The sequence below is a fragment of the Rhincodon typus genome, chromosome 13 (genome assembly GCF_021869965.1).
Source record: "Rhincodon typus isolate 14 chromosome 13, sRhiTyp1.1, whole genome shotgun sequence".
NCBI classification, from domain to species: Eukaryota; Metazoa; Chordata; class Chondrichthyes; order Orectolobiformes; family Rhincodontidae; genus Rhincodon; species Rhincodon typus.
In genome coordinates, this window is record NC_063344.1 from 71,242,601 (window position 1) to 71,261,294 (window position 18,694).

Sequence of the window (18,694 nt, forward strand, 5' to 3'; positions counted from 1 at the left end):
TCAGGGCTGGGTATTGTGTAAGTGTCTGAATCAGGGCTGGGTATTGTATCAGTATCTGTATCAGGGCTGGGTATTGTGTCAATGTCTGAATCAGGCTTGGGTACAGATTCTGTCCCCGGTTCTGGGCTATTTTTTGTATCAGTACATGCTTCAGGGCTACATATTTTAGCGATGTCTGGTTTGGGGTTATGTGTTATAGTAGTGCCTGATAGAGGACTGGATATTTCATTGGTGTCTGGTTCAGGACTGTGTATGGATCAGTGCGTGGTCCAGGGCTGGGTGTTGTAAGTTGTCTGCTTCAGGACTGGGTATTATAGCAATGCCTGATTCCATCCATATTGCATCCGTATCTGATCCAGCAGTGGGTGGATCCATGCCTGTTCCGGGGCCTGGATGTTGTATCTGTGCCTGGTTTGGGGCCTGAGTGTTGTATCTGTGCCTGGGTGTCGTATCTGTGTCTGGTTTGGGGCCTGGGTGTTGTATCTGTGCCTGGTTTGGGGCCTGAGTGTTGTATCTGTGCCTGGGTGTCGTATTTGTGCCTGGTTTGGGACCTGGGTGTCATATCTGTGCCTGGTTTGGGGCCTGGGTGTCACAGCCATGCCCGGTTTGGGGCTGTGATATGTATCAGTGTCTGCTTCAGGGCTGGGGTTGTGTCAGTCCATTGTTTGGAGATGAGTATTTTAACAGTCTGTGGTTCATGGCTGGGTATTGTATCTGGCCCTGGTTCGTGGCTTAGTTTTGTGTCAGTGTCTCTTTTTGGGCTGGGTCCTGGTTCAGTACACTGAATTGTGTCAATCTCTGATTCAGGGCTTGGTATTGAATAAGTCCCTGGTTCAAGGCTGGGTCTTGTGTCACTGTCTCCTTTTGGGCTGGGTCTTGCGTCACTGTATATTTCAGAACTGGGTCTTGAACCAATGTCTGCCTCATGCCTAGCTGTTGTCCAAGTGCCTGGTTCAGGCTGGGTATGGAGTCAATGTCTGATACATTCGTTTTGGGCAGAGACTTATATTAGTTGTTGATTCTGGGCTGAGTCTTATCTACAAGTTAAACTGTTTTCTTTTGAAAGCTGAAAAGACAAATAGTCATGATTAAATATAAAATGACTGAGAGTTTGACACATATTGTGGTTGATGTAAGGTTACTGATAGTGTCACCGAAGTTCTGAAAATTGTACATCCACATTGCAAGTTTGTGTTACATTGTCTCTGAGTCTTCCTCTGGATCTTAGCCACGAATACCATGAGGTTGTCTCTAAACCAGCTGTTGCCTCCACTTCAACAGGCGTTCTTGGTAATGGGCCCTTTCTTTCAATTCTTCCTTTTTAATGAGTTGAGAGTGGGAGACTGCGGAAGAGATGGATGCTTTCGGTTCAGAGACTCTGGCTCATTTTTTGTCCTTGCACCTCAGACTTTTATCAAACTGCAGGTCAACCAATCCAATCATAGCACTGTCGTCAAGGAGAATTTTCTTAACTCAAAAGACACTCAATGGTACTCTGTGTCACATTCTCTCCCCACTAATTCAAAAAACAACATTACCAAGTCTATTTATTCAAATGAAAATAATCAAGGCTATTTTTTAAGTCTCCTGACATTTCAGCTATACTGCAGCTGAACTTCCATTTTAGATTTATGACTTGTCGCATATCTTCAGATGAGGCCAACTTCGACAAGGGAGCCTCCGAAATGTCCACATTCTTCCTCAACCGAGGATTCCTTAGCTCCGTTGACAACAGGGCCCTCAATCGGGTCCGACCCATCTCCCGCACTTCTGCCCTCACCCCTTCTCTTCCCTCCCCCAACAGTGATAGGGTTCCCCTTATCCTCACCTACCATCCCACCAGCATCCACATCCAGAAGATCATCAGACGCCATTCCCGCCACCTCCAGCAAGATGCCACCACCAGACACATATTCCCCTCCCCTCCCTTGTCCACCTTCCACAGGGACCGTTCCGTCCGGGACACCCTGGTCCATACTTCCTTCACCCCCAACACCTCCCCACAGCCCTACGGCACCTTCCCCTATAACCGGCGAAGGTGCAACACCTGCACATTTACCTCCTTCCTCCCCAGTATCCAATGGCCCAAACATACCTTCCAGTTGAAGCAACACTTCACCCGCACTTCCCAGAATCTAGTCTACTGCATTCGCTGCTCACAGTGTGATCTCCTCTACATTGGGGAAACCAAGCATAGACTTGGTGACTGCTTCGTAGAACATCTACGTTCTGCTCGCAAAAAATGACCCTGAACTACCTGTTGCCTGCCACTTCAATGCACCACCCTGCTCCCTGGCCAACATCTCTGTCTCCAGCTTGCTACAGTGTTCCAGTGAAGCCCAACGCAAGCTGGAGGAACAACACCTCATTTTCCGCTTGGGGACCCTACAGCCCTCCGGACTCAATATTGAGTTCAATAATTTTAGGGCCTAAACTCTCCCATGTCCCAGCCCCCCACCCCACAAACCAGGCCTTGTTACCACATAGCCTGCCACTACACACCCCCTGTTGTTAGTCACTAACAGTCCCCATTAACAACTACTCACCCTCTCAGTCTGATCGTTAGCAACTCCTTTGTCTGTCCAACTGTCTCTCTCTCTTTGGGCTCTATCCTATCGTTTACTCCCTACCCTACCCACCTCCCTATTTTCTGCATATAAACTGACGTTTTCCCAGCCACCATCAGTTCTGACGAAGGGTCACTGGACCCGAAACGTTAACTCCTCCACAGATGCTGCCAGACCTGCTGAGCTTTTCCAGCAACTTTGTTTTTGTTCCTGATTTACAGCATCCGCAATTCTTTTGGTTTTTATTCCATTTTAGATTGTAGTCCCAAGAAAGAAAAATATATGGTCTCTAAATATGCCTGTACCTTTTAAGATTAGAAACATTGTTTTTAACTGTGTTTCATCATGAGGTAAACATAACACGTCTGCAAATCAACTCAAAATAACATTTGTTCCCTCACATTCATGTCTGCTGAATGTTTTCATCAAATTATTGTCACTTATTTCCCAAAATGATGAAGTATTTCAGTGCAATCACATTCTTAATAACGTTTCTCGAATTTTATTGTACTTTCCAGCTATGTGATGAAGTTTTAAATGAAATGGTTCAATCTGTCAGAACAATCTTGCATTTTGATTTTCAAATTTCTATACAAAATCAGCAGATTATAGGCAATTACGCCAACGTTTGTTTGCAACACTATTTGGACGAGTGTAAATAGTATATTTTTGGCAGCACAGGCTTGATATGCCGAAGGACCTCTACTGTACTGTATGATTGCTTGACTCTATAAATCATGAAGAACTTTTTTTTAATTTTCAATCAGATGTTGGCATTGCTGGCTGGCCAGCATGTACCCCACCCGCTCCCCCCCCTCCCCCTAGTTGTCCTTGAGAAGGTAGTGGTGAGCTGCCTTCTAAAACCATTGAAGTCCACATGCTGTAGGTAAACCCACAATTCTCTTAGGGAGGGAATTCCAAAATTTTGATTGTTTTGGATGGGGAAGGAAAGTTCAAATGCCAATAATAATCCCAAAGTCTCCACTTCCACTGTATGGAATGATATAATTTCTTAGAAAAGTGCCCATTGGCTTCTCTCTTCCTAACTGCAATAAGACTGCACCAACCCTGATATCATTGGCATCAGTTGCCATTTTAAAAGATTTCAAGTCAGGGGTGGCCAATTGCTGCTCATTTATTATTCCTTCAGCTTCTCAAAAGCTGTTTGGCACTGTGTTGACCATTCAACTCACCTGTTTCCATAACAAATCTATTTGATATGCAGATATTGTGTTGAAGTTAGGCACAAATTTCTGCTGAAGCCCACACGTTCCCAGAAATCAGATGATATCCCGTTTAGTTTTATGAACGTGCGATTTGATCAGAGTGTTCAATTTCTTTGTTCTTTAGCACACATGCCCTTGTCCTACAATATGTTCTACTTATGCTCCCCTCACCTTTGCAAATTCATTTGGCAGATTTAAAACTAAGCCAGCTAGTAATTGTTTATTCAGGTCTTCTGGTTGCTTCATAGCCTCTTTCTAAGTGTTAATGTATATTTCAACACCATTCAAAAAATCTACACAGTGCTGCATTTTTCATATGATTTGATTCCTAAGTGTTTGGAATGTAGCTAGGATATTTTTAAACAGGAATGTTACAACTAGATATTGATATAATCCAACTTGTGTAACAAAGTCTGATTATCTCTTTAGCTTTTGATGTTATTAGGACTTACAAGTATATCTCCAATCGATGACAAAGAAAATTTCTTAGAAAGAAATGAAGCACTGCCAACACAATCTTCCATCCAAGGAATTGGATCTGAATCAGTTTCTTTATCAGCTGGTTAACTTTTCCATAATCTGATTGACAGCTGGTTTAGGAACTAATACTGGCAGTGAACTCCAGCAGCTTTGATGAGGTACAGTCACGTGAGTTTCTAGCATGTAGTGAATCTCCATTTCCACCCTAGATTGTTTTCTTCAAGCTTGGAAGAATATTGTTTTATCAGTGTGCCTGAAGGTAGACAAGTTCCCAGGGTCTAATGGCCTACATTGTAGAGTCTTGAAGGAAGTGGCAGTAGAGCTAGTGGATGCATTGGTTATAATATTCCAAAATTCCCTAGACATAGGAATGGTTCCTGTGAATTGGAAAAATGCTAATATAACACCCTCATTGAAAAAGGGAGGGTGCAGATTGTAAGAAACTACAAGCCAGTTAGTTTAATGTTTCGTTGGCAAGTTGTTAGAATCCATTATTAGGGAAATAATAACAGGATATTTGGAAAGTCAAAATCCAATCCATCAAAGTCAGCATGGTTTTGTGCTGGGTCAATTGTGTTTGACTAATTTTTTTAGAACTTTTTGAAGATGTATAAAGCAAGGTTGATCATAGGAATCCAAATGTAATACGTTTGGACTTACAGAAGGCATTTGATAAGGTGCTGCACAAAAGATTGATACAATAGGTAAGATCACATGGGCTTAGGGATAATTTATTAACTTGGATAGATGTTTGGCTAAGCCACTGAAAGCGAACAGTCAGGATAAATGTTTGTTTTGCTGGTAAGATATAACTAGTGGGATACCACAGAGTTTGGTGCTTAGGCAGTCTAGTTAATGAATTGGATGCAGGGATGGAAAGTACCGTATAGCAGCTTTCCTTATCTCCAAATGAGCCTCAACTAACCGAGACATGAAGTGCTTCTTTGTAAACATCAGTATCCTTTTGTCTACTCAGCTTGTGGTATTACTATGCCCTCTGGTGATGAAAGGTCTGACTTTTTCAGTCCTGCAAGCAGCTGGTGTTTTAATCAACCTGTCCAGAGATGTTCTGACGCTCCTCTGGATCAGGTAGGGCCAGAGGTAGAGGCACTATCAAGGCATGTGGAAACACTACCACTGTGGCACAAGAGCCCCTGTTGCAGGGTCTTTTACATCCCCTTAAACAGAAATCATTTATCTGCACGAAGCGACCCCCTTAAAATCTGGGCATGTCAAGAGAAACAGTACAGTTCATTCTGAGTTTGAAGCTCCTTACTAGTGTTCCTTATTTTATGTTCCACAGGAGGCCTAACCAGCCTTTTACAGAGGAGAAGTTTATTCCATTATCCTTTCCAGAGCATACTGAATAAAAGAGGAAGCATTTCCACTAATAACTGCATTGAGGATTGTCAATCTGAGTAGGAGTTAGCAATGCATGGCATGGTACCTGATTCTGAAACAAGTGCAGACTGAATTTCCCTCTCCTTAACTCGCCCTCCCACCCCAGCCTTCTACCACACTCCCACACCTCCTGCCCACGTCCACCACACAGAACAGTCACAAATAGCTCACTATCTCGCTTCTGTTAAATCTGTGACTCTGCAACACGGGAGGTCGCTTTGGAAGCAAGACATTCCTGCTAAAGTGCCTGTAGCATTCCAAATCCTGTAACATATTGTCTGAAAACGGCCTGTTGTGCTGAAAGGCCAGCCATGATTAACTGGACAAGGGGAAGAACGGGGGAGCAGGGCAATGTGTGAAACACAAGGGGCACTTTCTCCACCAGGCGAGTGCCTGCTCTGTGGGTTTCTATCAACAGCATAAAGCTGGCCGAGTGCAGGCTTGTTATGAAGTGATTAATTCCTGTTTGTCATGTTGAATGATTGTGTCTGCCGATTTTGGCACGCCGACCATATTGTGATTAATTTTGTATTGTCACATTGAGTGATTGCACCTGGAATGTCTGCTCAGCTTCAATAATATGATCATTTTCATTTCATTAGAATAAATCATTGAGCTGATCTTAATGCTGTTAGTGACCTAAATGTTTTAAACATATTATAATACCACGGATGTATATGGAAATGTTAAAGGATTTATCTACTCACTCAATAGATCATATGTGTAAATATACCATTGAATATAAATCAAATTTAAGGGAGAATTATTAAGAATTAATTTCTATTCCGATTATTATGGAGCAACAGTCTTTCCGCCTCCTCGAAACAGGGTGTCAAGTTTTCGCTATCTGCTTGTTCTGCAGTTCAACTAAAGCCGAGCTGGATTGTACCTGTTGTACCACATTGTGTTCTTAGTGTGTCACCACGTTGGAAAGATTTCCTTATGTCAAACCACAGCAAGATGATAATTGCAGTCTTAAAGCACAGAGAAAGACAGACTGTTGGAGGGTGTCTCGAAAAATTTGGAGTTTTGGTGGAAAAGCAAGAGAAGAGTTTGACAGGAATGAAGTATTAAGTACAGAAACTTGAGAATATGAGTGTAAGGGGCCTTGGTATACAGTGAAGAGTAAAGCATTTGAGCAGAAAACACACTGTCTCTACTGAGATACATACATTGTCAATGTTTTATACAAGTTTTAGAATAAGACCTCATGTTGTATAAGATTTGTATCAATGCTTTCCAAGAATAAACATAGATCAATAATTGCACAATTTGCAAATTGGCAGTTTGCACAAATTCCAAATTCCAGCTTGAGTTGAAATTGAATTTTTTTAATCTGTTCTGCCCCATTTCTTTGTCCAATTGCTCAGAAAATGTTAAGTTGAACCTCCCTGTATCTCATTAATGACAAAGTGCAATATCTTTCACTTGTCAGAGATTGATGATCTCTGTGGTTTAGTTTATTTAACACAGTAAAACGCATTATAAGTTATGAAGCAAATATCACATAATCCAACTGATTTATGTGTGTGTGCAGCTTTCAGGCTTTCAAAGGACTGTCTGCCAGGCAGAGTCACAACATTGTATATGCACAGCACATGGTTTCCTTTAAAGGTGAACACTCTTAAAAGCAAGCTGCACAAACAATGCGCAGATGGTCATGGAAGTTACTGTGGCAATAATTACAGAACAGAAAAAATATATCCAGTGTCCTGACTAGTTTGCCTAAAAAAATAACGTGACTGCATTGTAAATACTGTATGTACAACACAAAAAGAGGCCATTTGTACCATCATGACTGTGCTGGCTTTTTGAAAGAGTGTCCCAATTAATCCCTTTGTCCCTACCCTCTCACTTATTGCTCCCTCTGGTTCAGTTGTCACTCACCTTAAATCTGGCTTGTGACCCTTCTGTCAGTGAAATAACTTCTCCTCATGATGCCTAAAAATCCTTTATGCTTTTGAACACTTCTACTAAATTTTCCCTGCTCTGTGAAGAACAATCCAACCTTCTCTACTTTGCCTGCTGAAGCCCTTTATTCCTGGTGCCATTCAAATGCTTTTACTCTTCAACATAACATTCTTCCTGAAGTGTAGTGTCCAGAATTGAACTGCATACTCCACAAGAGATTAATTCAATAGCACTTTGTGTGATGATGCTGTGTCTTTCAGAGGTTATTTTGTTCTGTTTGTTTCAGAGATAGGTTTTAAGATAGAGATGTCGAGTGGTCTAGTTGAAAAGCCAATAAAGTAAATGGCTTGTGAGGCCTTAGGTCTTTTTTTAAGTTGGAACAATAGAAGCAGACTGAGTAGATGTGGTTGGGCTCTCACAGAACCAGGATTTTTAGTTAGCTTTCAGCAGATGCGGTTGGTGTCTGGACGAAATGAAACCTATTTTTTTCCCATTTCTGTTACAGCTAAAAGCTGGGGGTTCTCTGCTTGCTACAGAGTTGCATGTGAGAAAGTCTGTGTGCTGAATTTGCCTTTTGCCAAAGATGTGTTTATGGGATGTCACTATATTGGAACAGTTTATTAGTAATAATTGGTGCATCTATTGTTCTGTTAAGTTTTCCAACAGAGTTAAGTTATTCCTATTCCTCCTTTATTCATCAACTGTACTTAAAAAAAGGAACAAAACAAAGTGTGTTCTGCTTTAAATCTGGTAGTTTGACAAATCAAATTGCATCTGGAATGAAACACCTTACATTTACCTTGAAAATAAGAAAAAGTTAGGTTCGAGTTTATCTTCTGAATAGTATGAGGAGATTTGGCCTTGTCTATAGCATTCGTTTAAAAAACTGCCTTGCCTTCACACTCCATAACAATTCTGTTTGCTTTTACAATAACGTCTTGTCTTGCAACATTCCAGGGCTTGTATTTGTCAAGTTCCAGGTCTTTTTCATTCCTCTAATTCTTTTAAAGTAACCCCATTTAATTTCACTTGCAGCTCCTCATTCTTCTCAACAAAATAGCTGGGTTCAAAGTCTTTCATGTTTCACATTTGTCTCAGACAAGACATCCTGTCCAAGTTACTAAGTTGTCCAGAGTACCGTCTCTGAGTAAAAACCTGAAGTCGTTTGTTAAATTTTCCATTTATTACAGAAAGTTTCCCAGGGCAAAAGAACACATTAAAACATTAACAATAAACATGAATATAAATCTACACATTTAACTTTAACCAGTGGTTTCAGTTAAAAGCTGTTGTTTGTTGCTGCAGGCTCAAGTTGTAAATTGTGCAGGATTCAAATTAGAGAGATGAGGGGAGATGAGGCAAAATTCCAGTTTGACTGATGTCAAAAGAAAAGTTTGAAACTGGTGCCTACAGATGACTTAAATTTCTTTTGCAGAACCTATCACCTGATGATTCTGCTGCCTACAAGTTGCCATTTTCTCCTCTAGTCTTCATCTGCTTTTTCAGTCAGGTTGGTGCCTCTGGGAGGGAGGGAGGGAGAGCCACGTGCATTTATCTGCCCAGCATGCAAAGAAGACCATCATTTTCAGGGCAGCAAGGAGAAAAGAAGCCATGACAAATGAATACAGCGGTCTGCAGACAGCCGTAGAGACAGGCAATGTTTCTGCCAGTGTTTCTCAGTTCTTGCTAAAAAGCTGTTCCCCACTGACTTCCCATTCAAGTCCTGACAATTGTTGTGGCCCCTCAGTGAGAGTGAAGGCCTTTTAGAGTAGGAGCACAACTGCTGTAACTTGATCTGAACTTCATGGCTGCTGTTACTTCTTTGGATCTTGTGACCTCACTATTGGAGGCCCTGAGTTATCACCTCAATTACAGCCTAGGACAGGGGCGATTGGCTCAGATGAAGGTCAAAGAAAGAAGGTTGCTGGTCACTAACATCAGGAAGCCCCTTCACGAAACTGGAGTGGAAACTGTTTAAGGCAAGATGCTTCATTTGGAGGGCTGTTCACACAATTTGTCAAAATAGCTTCAACAATCACAAAGTATTGTCAATGATTGTAAAACCCTTCTTTCTGCCTAGAAATTATTTATTGTAGGTGTGCATCACTGTGTGTATCTGGTACTGATTATGGATATTGTGTTAAAATGTGCATGATATATTATCATATTTGGAATTTGAATTTTTCCAAAAGATGGCAGATGTGTTAGTCAGTTCTGTGAAGTTTCTATTTATAAAGATCAGAAAGTCAATTTGGAATCATAACTCAAATTCTATGAAGACATATGACTTCAAACAACTGCCCAGCAGACACTGTAGTTACTAACAAATGCAATGTAAGCATTCATTTCAAGGGGTATCGAAAACAAGATGCATTGATGAGGCTGTGAAGGCTCTGGAATATTGTGAGCAGTTTAGGGCCCCGTATCTAAGGAAGGATGTCCTAGTCTCAGAGGAGGTCCAGAAGACCTTTTCATGAACGATCACAGGGATGAAGGGCTTGTCGTGTGAGGAGCAGTTGACAGATCTGAGTCTGCACTTGATGCAGTTTAGAATAATGAGGGGTGATCTCATTGAAACTTACAGTTATGTTGAGAGCTCCAGATAGAGTGACCAGGAGAAGGTATTTCCATGAGTAAATTAGGACCTGTCATCTTGGAGAAGCAGTTACCTGAAGGTTTAAACTTCATTCAGTTTTCATCAACAATATTAAAGAATGTTTAGAGCATGCCTGAAAATTCCTAAGGTGTTATTGAGGGAGGGGCAGATCCAACACAACTTCTCGAAACATTTTTCTTTACTCCATGAGATGAGGTTACATTTGAAGTACTACGTACAGGTGTGGTCTACTAATTTAGAAGGGATATTATTAAACTAGAAAGAGTGCAGAAAAGACTCGCTGGAATGCTACCCGTACTGGAAGGTTTGAGTTATAAGCAGAGGTTGGATAAGCTGGGACACTTTTCCCTGGAGCATAGGAGACTCGGGGTGACCTTATAGAGGTCTATAAAATCATCAAAGGCACATTAAGGTAAATATCCAACAGCTTTTCCCAATGGTAGGGGAGCCTAAAACTAGAGGGCATAGGTCTAAGGTGAGAGGGGAAGAGATAAAAAATGGTCCAGAGGGGCAATATTTTCACACAGATGTGGTAAGTGTCTGGAACAGGCAGTCAGAGGCAATGGTGGAAACAAGTTTAATTTCAGCATTTAAGAAACATTTAGCCAGTGTATAGATGGGATAGGTATGGAGGGATATGAACCAAATGTAGGAAAGTGGAACTAGTTTAAATGTAAAAGGTGGACGGCATGAACAGGTTGGGCTGAAGGGCCCATTTCCAATGCTGTAGACATCTGACTCTATTTAACCAAGTTCTGTTGGCATGGGCTGATAGCAATGACAGTAACTCTCATCCTCTTCAGTATGTGAAAGCCTTAATAGAATCATCAGCTGTAACATCAAGAATCAGTCCTGATCAGTGATCAGTCACTGGGATATGTGACTTCAAAGTGTGAAGACAAGCACAATGGCTTGTTGCTTAATGGAATTCTCATGGCAGTCTCTAGCTTATCTGATGTTAGTTCAGGAGAAGATGATTGACATTGGACACCAACTGGGCATTAACAGGATAAAAAAAGTCTTTCCTGATTAAAAAGCTGAGACGACATCAATTGGTGCTCAGTGTCTGTCACTTATACCTTATTACTACAGGAACACAGTCAGTCATGAAAATAAAATAACTTTTCTTCCTTTTTTTGTGTCAGGAAGAATAGGAACTGCACAAGTGCCTTGAATGTCATGAGTGATTTGGTGCAGAGGTTGTCTCATTGCCTGAGAATTTTTAAAATGGTAATTCAATAGTCATTGGAATTGGAAGATGGGAGGTTAAAATTCCACTCCATTTACAATAGTCTGGGCTCGCACTTGAATTCTGGGCAAGGATGTGCTGTGCAGACATAGGTATCACCTTGTGGCTGACCCTGTTAAAGTAAGGCTCTAGTTCCCATCTCAATGTAAATGCTTAAGATCCTGTCAGACTCCTTGAAGCTACGCCTTCAGCCATCTTGATCCAATAGCCTAGAATTCACTCTTTTAAGAAGTTCCTTTAAATGTTCCTCTTTGAGCAAGGCTTTGTTCACATGTCCTGTTTTTATATATAAGTAGTTTGGTGTCAAATCATATCTGATAGTACTGTTGAGAATTACTTTGGGGATGTTCCATATACTAAAGGTGCAATGTAACTGGTAATGACATGATCCTATTGTTAAATAGAAATGAAAAATGAACTATTCCAGCATTGGCTGGGTAGATGGATAAATATGGAGAGATTCATTGAGTTTTCTTATATAGATCCAGCCCATTCTTTCGAAATAGACTGGTTAATCACTAGGAACAGACATTCTTTGCTTGCATCCTGATCAACTTCATCACCAAGGGATTTCTTTTTGTTACAATGTATAGTACGCTGGACTGAAAGTGTATGAAATATTAAAAGCATGAAAATGATTACAGCTTAGCATGGGCAGAAAATTTTGCGTGCTGCCCAACTGGCACCTTGCCTTGTGCCCAACATTACAGCATTGACTCCCAAAGCGCACAATCTGCATTGGGTCATGACAACAGAAAATCACTCTGATCAAGTGGCACTTCCTCAATCCCAAATGCCCCACAGATCTTGCGTGAATAAAATGTTACTTTTTGTTTGGTGGATCCTGGAAGGATGTGCAGTTTGCCTGATCTCACATCTCCCTCTGCTTTACTGAAAGCTACTCGTTTCTGAATCTTTCTGGGATTTTTGCTAATTTCTCCTGACTCTGCCCTTTCCATGTGAGTGTATTGATGTTGGTTTTCCTCAGTTCTTTTGCTTGTTGTGTCTTTGGGTGGGCCATTCCCTCTGACCTCTTGATGGTGTTGCTCATTTGAGGAATGAAGTTAGAATAACCCAAAGCTTCCATTCAACCGACCTACTTCATCTAAGAATACATTGTGTTGTACACATGTTTACTGTTATGCTTTTCCGCAACATAATTGGTTCAAGTCTGACTGGAGATAATCAGCGTTCTGTCTCTGACAACTTGGGCTGCCTGCCAAAGTGGTTCATTCATTGTCAGAGCAAGCTGCAATTGGCAAGTCCATGCTCCCTCTGAAATCAAAATTATCTGATGCTTATAGAAAATTTGCTCTTGCAGGCCAAACAACTCTAATTTATTGGTCCCTGCTTTGTCACATTGTTGGTACAAACTCCAATCCAGGGCTCAAATTAAGACCTAGATTATCCATGATCCAACCTCAGCCCTTTCTCACACCATGTGATCTGAAAGTTAACAATAGCAAGTACTGTCATTGTCTGTAGTACTACAGATCGTTGACTGTCTCTGCAGTTTATTTGCACCATCCCAGGAAAGCAACACAGACTGTTTTGCTTGTTTCTGGCAGGATTCTTAAGTACAGGATTCTTACTCCTGTGTTAGCCTTCTCCCCAAGACTGAATAATCGATAATAATGTTGGATAAGGAACAGTAACATTCCTTATCCCTCTCACACTCCCGAGATATTAACAATGATTCTTGAACCATTAGTGTATTTGCAGTGATAATTTATACACTCTTGTGATTTTTGAGGGCTACTTAGGTGTCTACAACCCTGCAGAGATAAAGCACAGAAAGAGGTCGCTTGGCCCTTGTGCCCATATCAACTCTTTGGGAGAGGTAGTTAATCCCATTACCCTGTTTTTCTCCTGTCTGACTTAAATATTCCATTCAGTTATTTATCCAATTTTCATTTGAAAGTTTCTATAACATATGCTTCCACCTCCCTTTCAGGAAATGCCTTCTACATTATAACAACTACATTATAACAATCAGTCACATTAAGTCTGTATGCTCAGGTCACTCATTCTTGTAACAATGGAAGAAAATACATTTCCTTAATTAATCTGTCTAAATCCATCACTATTTTGAATTGTAAGAACTTGTCCCCTTTTTATTTAGTGGACCAAGCATTGGTAAAATGAATCTAAGAAAACAAAACTGCCAAACAAGGTGACTCAACCTTCTCTTACCTATCCCCTTCCTAACTCCCTACCTACACTCACCTTTACTGGCTCCATCCCCGCCTCTTCGACCTGTTTGTTTCCTCTCCACCTATCCTCTCCTCTATCCCTCTTCTATCCGCCTCCCACTCTCTCCCTATTTATTTCAAAACCCCCTTCCCCTCCCCCTTTTCTGATGAAGGGTCTAGGCCCGAAACGTCAGCCTCTCTGCTCCTATGATGCTGCTCGGCCTGCTGTGTTCATCCAGCCCTGCACCTTGTTGTCTCGGATTCTCCAGCATCTGCAGTTCCTACTATCTCTGATTCAATTCTTCTTTTAACCTTGTTTATTTGAAGGCACAGAGTTCCAGCTCCACCACCTTCTCTGCATGACTAATGCCATCCCTATGAATCTCTTCCTCACCTTATCTTGGGCCTTGATGCTGTTCTTAAATTATAGAGCCCAGAATTGAATACAATTTTCTAGCTGAGAACCAGCCTCTATTAATAAAACTAAGAATCTTGGATGTTCCTTTAACAGGCTTTTCAACAGTTTTGAGCCTCCTTCAACCAAGAATTATCATGTCCATCCCAGGCCTCTCTGTTCCTACATCTCCTTTATCATCATTGGCGGTCTCTCGCAGGTGATGATGACTCTCTTCTGCTCTCAAGGTGAGTCCGTAAATGGCTGTACAGTCTGATGCGGCTTCTGCAGACACTGCCACACTTGGAGTGGAAGGGGTGGGTGGGCTGTTGGTGTGGCAGCACGCTCCTTACTGTCGTTTCAGAAATAGGAGTAGAGCTCCTGCTTGGGGACTCTTGTGTCAGTCATGGATATGACATGCCTAGCCCATTGCAGCCAATCAAGGGCGGTCAGTGCCTGGATGCTGGGAATTTTGACCTGGTCAAGACCGCTGGTGTGGCTGTATCTTTTTTCCCAGCGGATTTGCAGGACCTTATGCAGGCAGCATTGATGGTCCTGCTCCAGTGCCTTAAGGTGTCTGCTGTAGACAGTCCATGTCTCAGAGCCATATAGGAGGTTGGAACTATCCCAGCTCTGTATACCATGAGCATGGTGTCAGATCTGATATTGTTGTCCTTGAACACCCTTCTCTCCAGGTGGGGAAGGCTGGACTAGCATTCTGGAGGTGGTGCTGCATCTCTTCATCAATAGCTGCTTTGGCTGACAGGACACCCCCGAGGGCTTGGAAATGGCCAACATTCTCTAAGGCCTTCCCATTGACCTCGATGATTAGGGGTTTGCTGGGCCAGACTGGTGGAGGATCTTCAATTTGCAGATGCTCTGGGTGAGTCCCATGCTCTCATATGTGTCTGTAAAGGTGCTGACGATGGTCTGGAGTATATCCTCTGAGTTTGCACATACACAAGCATCATCTGCATACTACAGCTCCATGACACTGGTTGGGTTTGAAGGTGGTGGAGATTGAATAATTTCCTGCAGGTTCTGTAAGTTATCTCCATTCCAGTGGGGAGCTTGTCAGCGATGGGGTGATGCATTACAGCGAGGTAGATCGAGAACAGTGTTGGGGCAACGACGCAGCCCTGTTTGACCCCGGTCCGAGCGGGGAATGGCTCGGTGGTGGTGGAGCTATTTGCCATTAGCCCGACTTCCATGTTGCCGTGGAGCAGGCAAAGGAATGTGACAAACTTCACGGTGCAGCCAAAGCACAGAAGGACATTCCATAATGCTTCTTGATTGATGGTGTCAAAGCCCTTTGTAAGGACAAAGAAGGCCATGTGCAGGGGTGGGGTCTTCTCTCTGCATTTATCCTGTGGCTGTCACGCAGTGAAAATCTTGTCCGTTGTGCCCCTCTGTGGCTGATGGCAGTTCCTCAGCCACATGGAGGATAAAGTTAGGAGGGCCTTGGCAATGCCTTTTCCAACGGTTGACAGCAGAGAGATCTGCCTGTATTTATCACAGTCGGACTTGTTCCCTTTTCTTAAAATGCTCACGACTGTGGTATGTCAGAGCTCTCCTGGGATGCTGTCCTCCTTCCAGACAAGGATGTGTAGAGAAACTGAAGCTCTTTGTCTCTACACTTCAATGCCTCAGTGGGGATACCATATGCTCCAGCAGCCTTGTTGTATTTGAGCTGGTGATGGCCTTCTCTACTTTGTGTGGGGCTGTTGCGTTGCTGAGCTTGTGGTGTGCAGCATGCTGTGGGATGAGTTCAAGGATGTTCAGATTGACAACAGAGCCTGGTTGAGGATTTCTCAGAATTGCGACCACAGTATTGTTTGATGGCTTCTTTGTCTTTGATAAGAGTCACTCCACCCTTGGTTAGCAGTGGAGGGGGGCCTTGGCTATTGGACCATAGGTGGTTTTGACAACACAGAAAAAACTTTGAACTTGATAGTTGTAAGCCATTTGTTGGACCCCCAGTGCTTTCTCCAGCCTTCACCTGTCCATCACCTGTGGGTTCGTTGTTGGACCTTGGCCTTTAGGCTTGCCTTTTCTCTTCCGAGTTATTGCTACTGTTTTACACTCAGAAATGCCATGTACTTCCTATTTATCTTGAATCTCCTAATCGTTCTCGTCAAACTGGCCTTGGTGTTTCCTGGTTAAGTGACCAACCGAGTTTTTGCTGGCATTGATGATGGTGGCCTTGAGAGTGGACCACAGGCTGTTGCAATCCTGTGAATCAGTGCCACCTAGGGTCGCTAGGTTTGTGGAGAGGACGTGGTTATATGAGGCTATCTTTTCCAGGTCTTTGAGTCCATCAATGTTGAACTTCTTGCAGCACTGCTGTTATTGCCTTCGCTGTGGCGGGGCTATATTTATGCTGATCCTTTCTTGGAGCAGGTGATGGTCCATATAGCAGGCATCGGCTCCTGTCATGGCATGGGTGTCTCTAACATCTTTCCAACCCTTCACTCTAACAGTGACGTAGCCAAGGAGGTGCCAGTGTTTGGAGTGCGGGAGGGAAGGTATGGGCTCGATGGGCTGAATGGCCTGCTTCCACACTGTAGGGATTCTATGATTCTGTTTGTGAATGAACGTGCATGTGCTTGAATTTAAAGGTGTTACAGTTTAAGCTTACATATTAGTGATGATTCATTTTCCTATAAGAGATATGTGTGTTATAATAAAAAGATTTCTTTTTGTTACCTCCTTCATTGATGAAACTTGGTGTAAGTTTATTCTATCTTAGACAATTAGTCACAGGCAGGCATTAACATTCAAGAGATTAAAATTGGTTATTTTTCACATTTGTGACAACTTGCAGAAGAAGAGGGCTTGATTCCCACTCTTCCCATAAGGGTCATAACAAGCCCTTTGAAATAAAAACAGAAGATGCTGAAAATACTCAGCAGATCTGTCAGCATCTGTGGTGAGAAAAACAGAATTCATGTTTCAGATAGGGACTCTGTTGCCACCTTCATCATCGTTATTATGGGTGAGACATTCTCCTCTCTGATATAGCATGAGTAATGGTGAGAAAGGTGGGAAATTTAAAAGAAATCAGATTTTCAACATGAAGAAAAATGTTCCTGATTGCCCCCTGAGCACTTGAGTGGTGAGTGCAGGATCTGGTCCTTGAGGGGTGTTCAGATTTTTCCATGCATTTGTGCTTCTTTAAATCACACTGCTTTCAACTTTTCTGTCCTTCCCCGAGAAACTAGATGGTGCAAATTCCCGACATGTGAGTCAGAGTCGGTACCTGGTGGTTGCACCTTGCCTGATTTTTGTCCCACCTTGCCTGATTTTTGTCCCAGCCATCACGCTCTGTAGTCATCATCCTCCTCAAACCTTTGTCGATGTGAGATGTCAAGGTGACACCAGTCTCACCACCTCATGCCTGTTTTCCCTTCTTATCTTTGGAGCTCAAAGGCCCCTATGACTTGCATGTTTCCGCTGGCTCACTTTGCAGGCATCTCTGCATCTGCTCCTAGCTTGCTTTCTTTGTGCTTGCTTGCATGCATCCAGTCTTTGTCCCCCTCTCACTGATACATTAATACATCTTAAAACTGTCTTACAGGTCTTCCAGCCTCTGTGTTGGTCACATTGGTTCCTTAATGCATTGGGTCTTTAGTGCCTAGTTACAGAATGCCAGCCTCAATAAAGTTGGCTTTTTATTGCAGCCAGAGAGGCAGTGATGGTTTGAAACAGTCAATCTGTCAGCCAGGTAGAGGGCTGGACATGTCCCTGTGTGGCAATATGCTATATGGGGAGTTGATGGCTTAGTCGTATTATCGCTAGACTATTAATCCAGAGATCTTGGTAACGTCCTGGGGACACATGTTTGAATCTTGCCATGGATAATGGAATTTGAATTCAGTAAAAGTCTGGAAGCAAAAAATCTTGAATCTAATGATGAACATGAATCGATTGTTGGGAAAAACCCATCTGATTCATTAATGTTCTTCAGGAAAGGAAACTGCCATCCTTACCTGGTCTGGTCTACATGTGACTCCAGACCTACAGCAATGTGGTTGACTCTTAAACTGCCCTCTAGGCAATTAGGGATGGGCAATAAATGCTGGCCTAGCCAGCGACATCCTCATCCTGTGAATTAATTAAAAATAAAGTCAAACCTGTGGCATATGCCAGCAGCTAACATGCCAAGCACACTGCCTATGTTTAAAAGAAATGAGTGAAAGTCAAAAGGAAACAATCTTTAGTGGAATGAAGGTGTATTACAGTCAGTCAAGGGGCTCATCTGATAACACTGCAGGGGTTGGTCACAGTCAGTCAGATGCTTGGACTTACTCAAAGCCAGGGATCCCTATCTGTGCAGACCATGCTCAATCCCACAGGTCAAGTGCAATAAGTCTAGGGATTAAAGGAACATCAGCTGGGGAGATCTCAGACCTGGAGCTAGACCACGATCAGTCAGAACTGTTTTGTCAGGCCAGTCCAGGAGTGGGTCACAATCAGTCATGGGGGTTTGCTCAATAAAGTTGATGGGGATTCTTGGGTAGAGATAGCAGGAACTGCAGATGCTGGAGAATCTGAGATAACAAGGTGCATACCTGGATGAACACAGCAGGCCAAGCAGCATCAGAGGAGCAGGAAGGCTGACGTTTCGGGCCTAGACCCTTCTTCAGAAATTTTCATT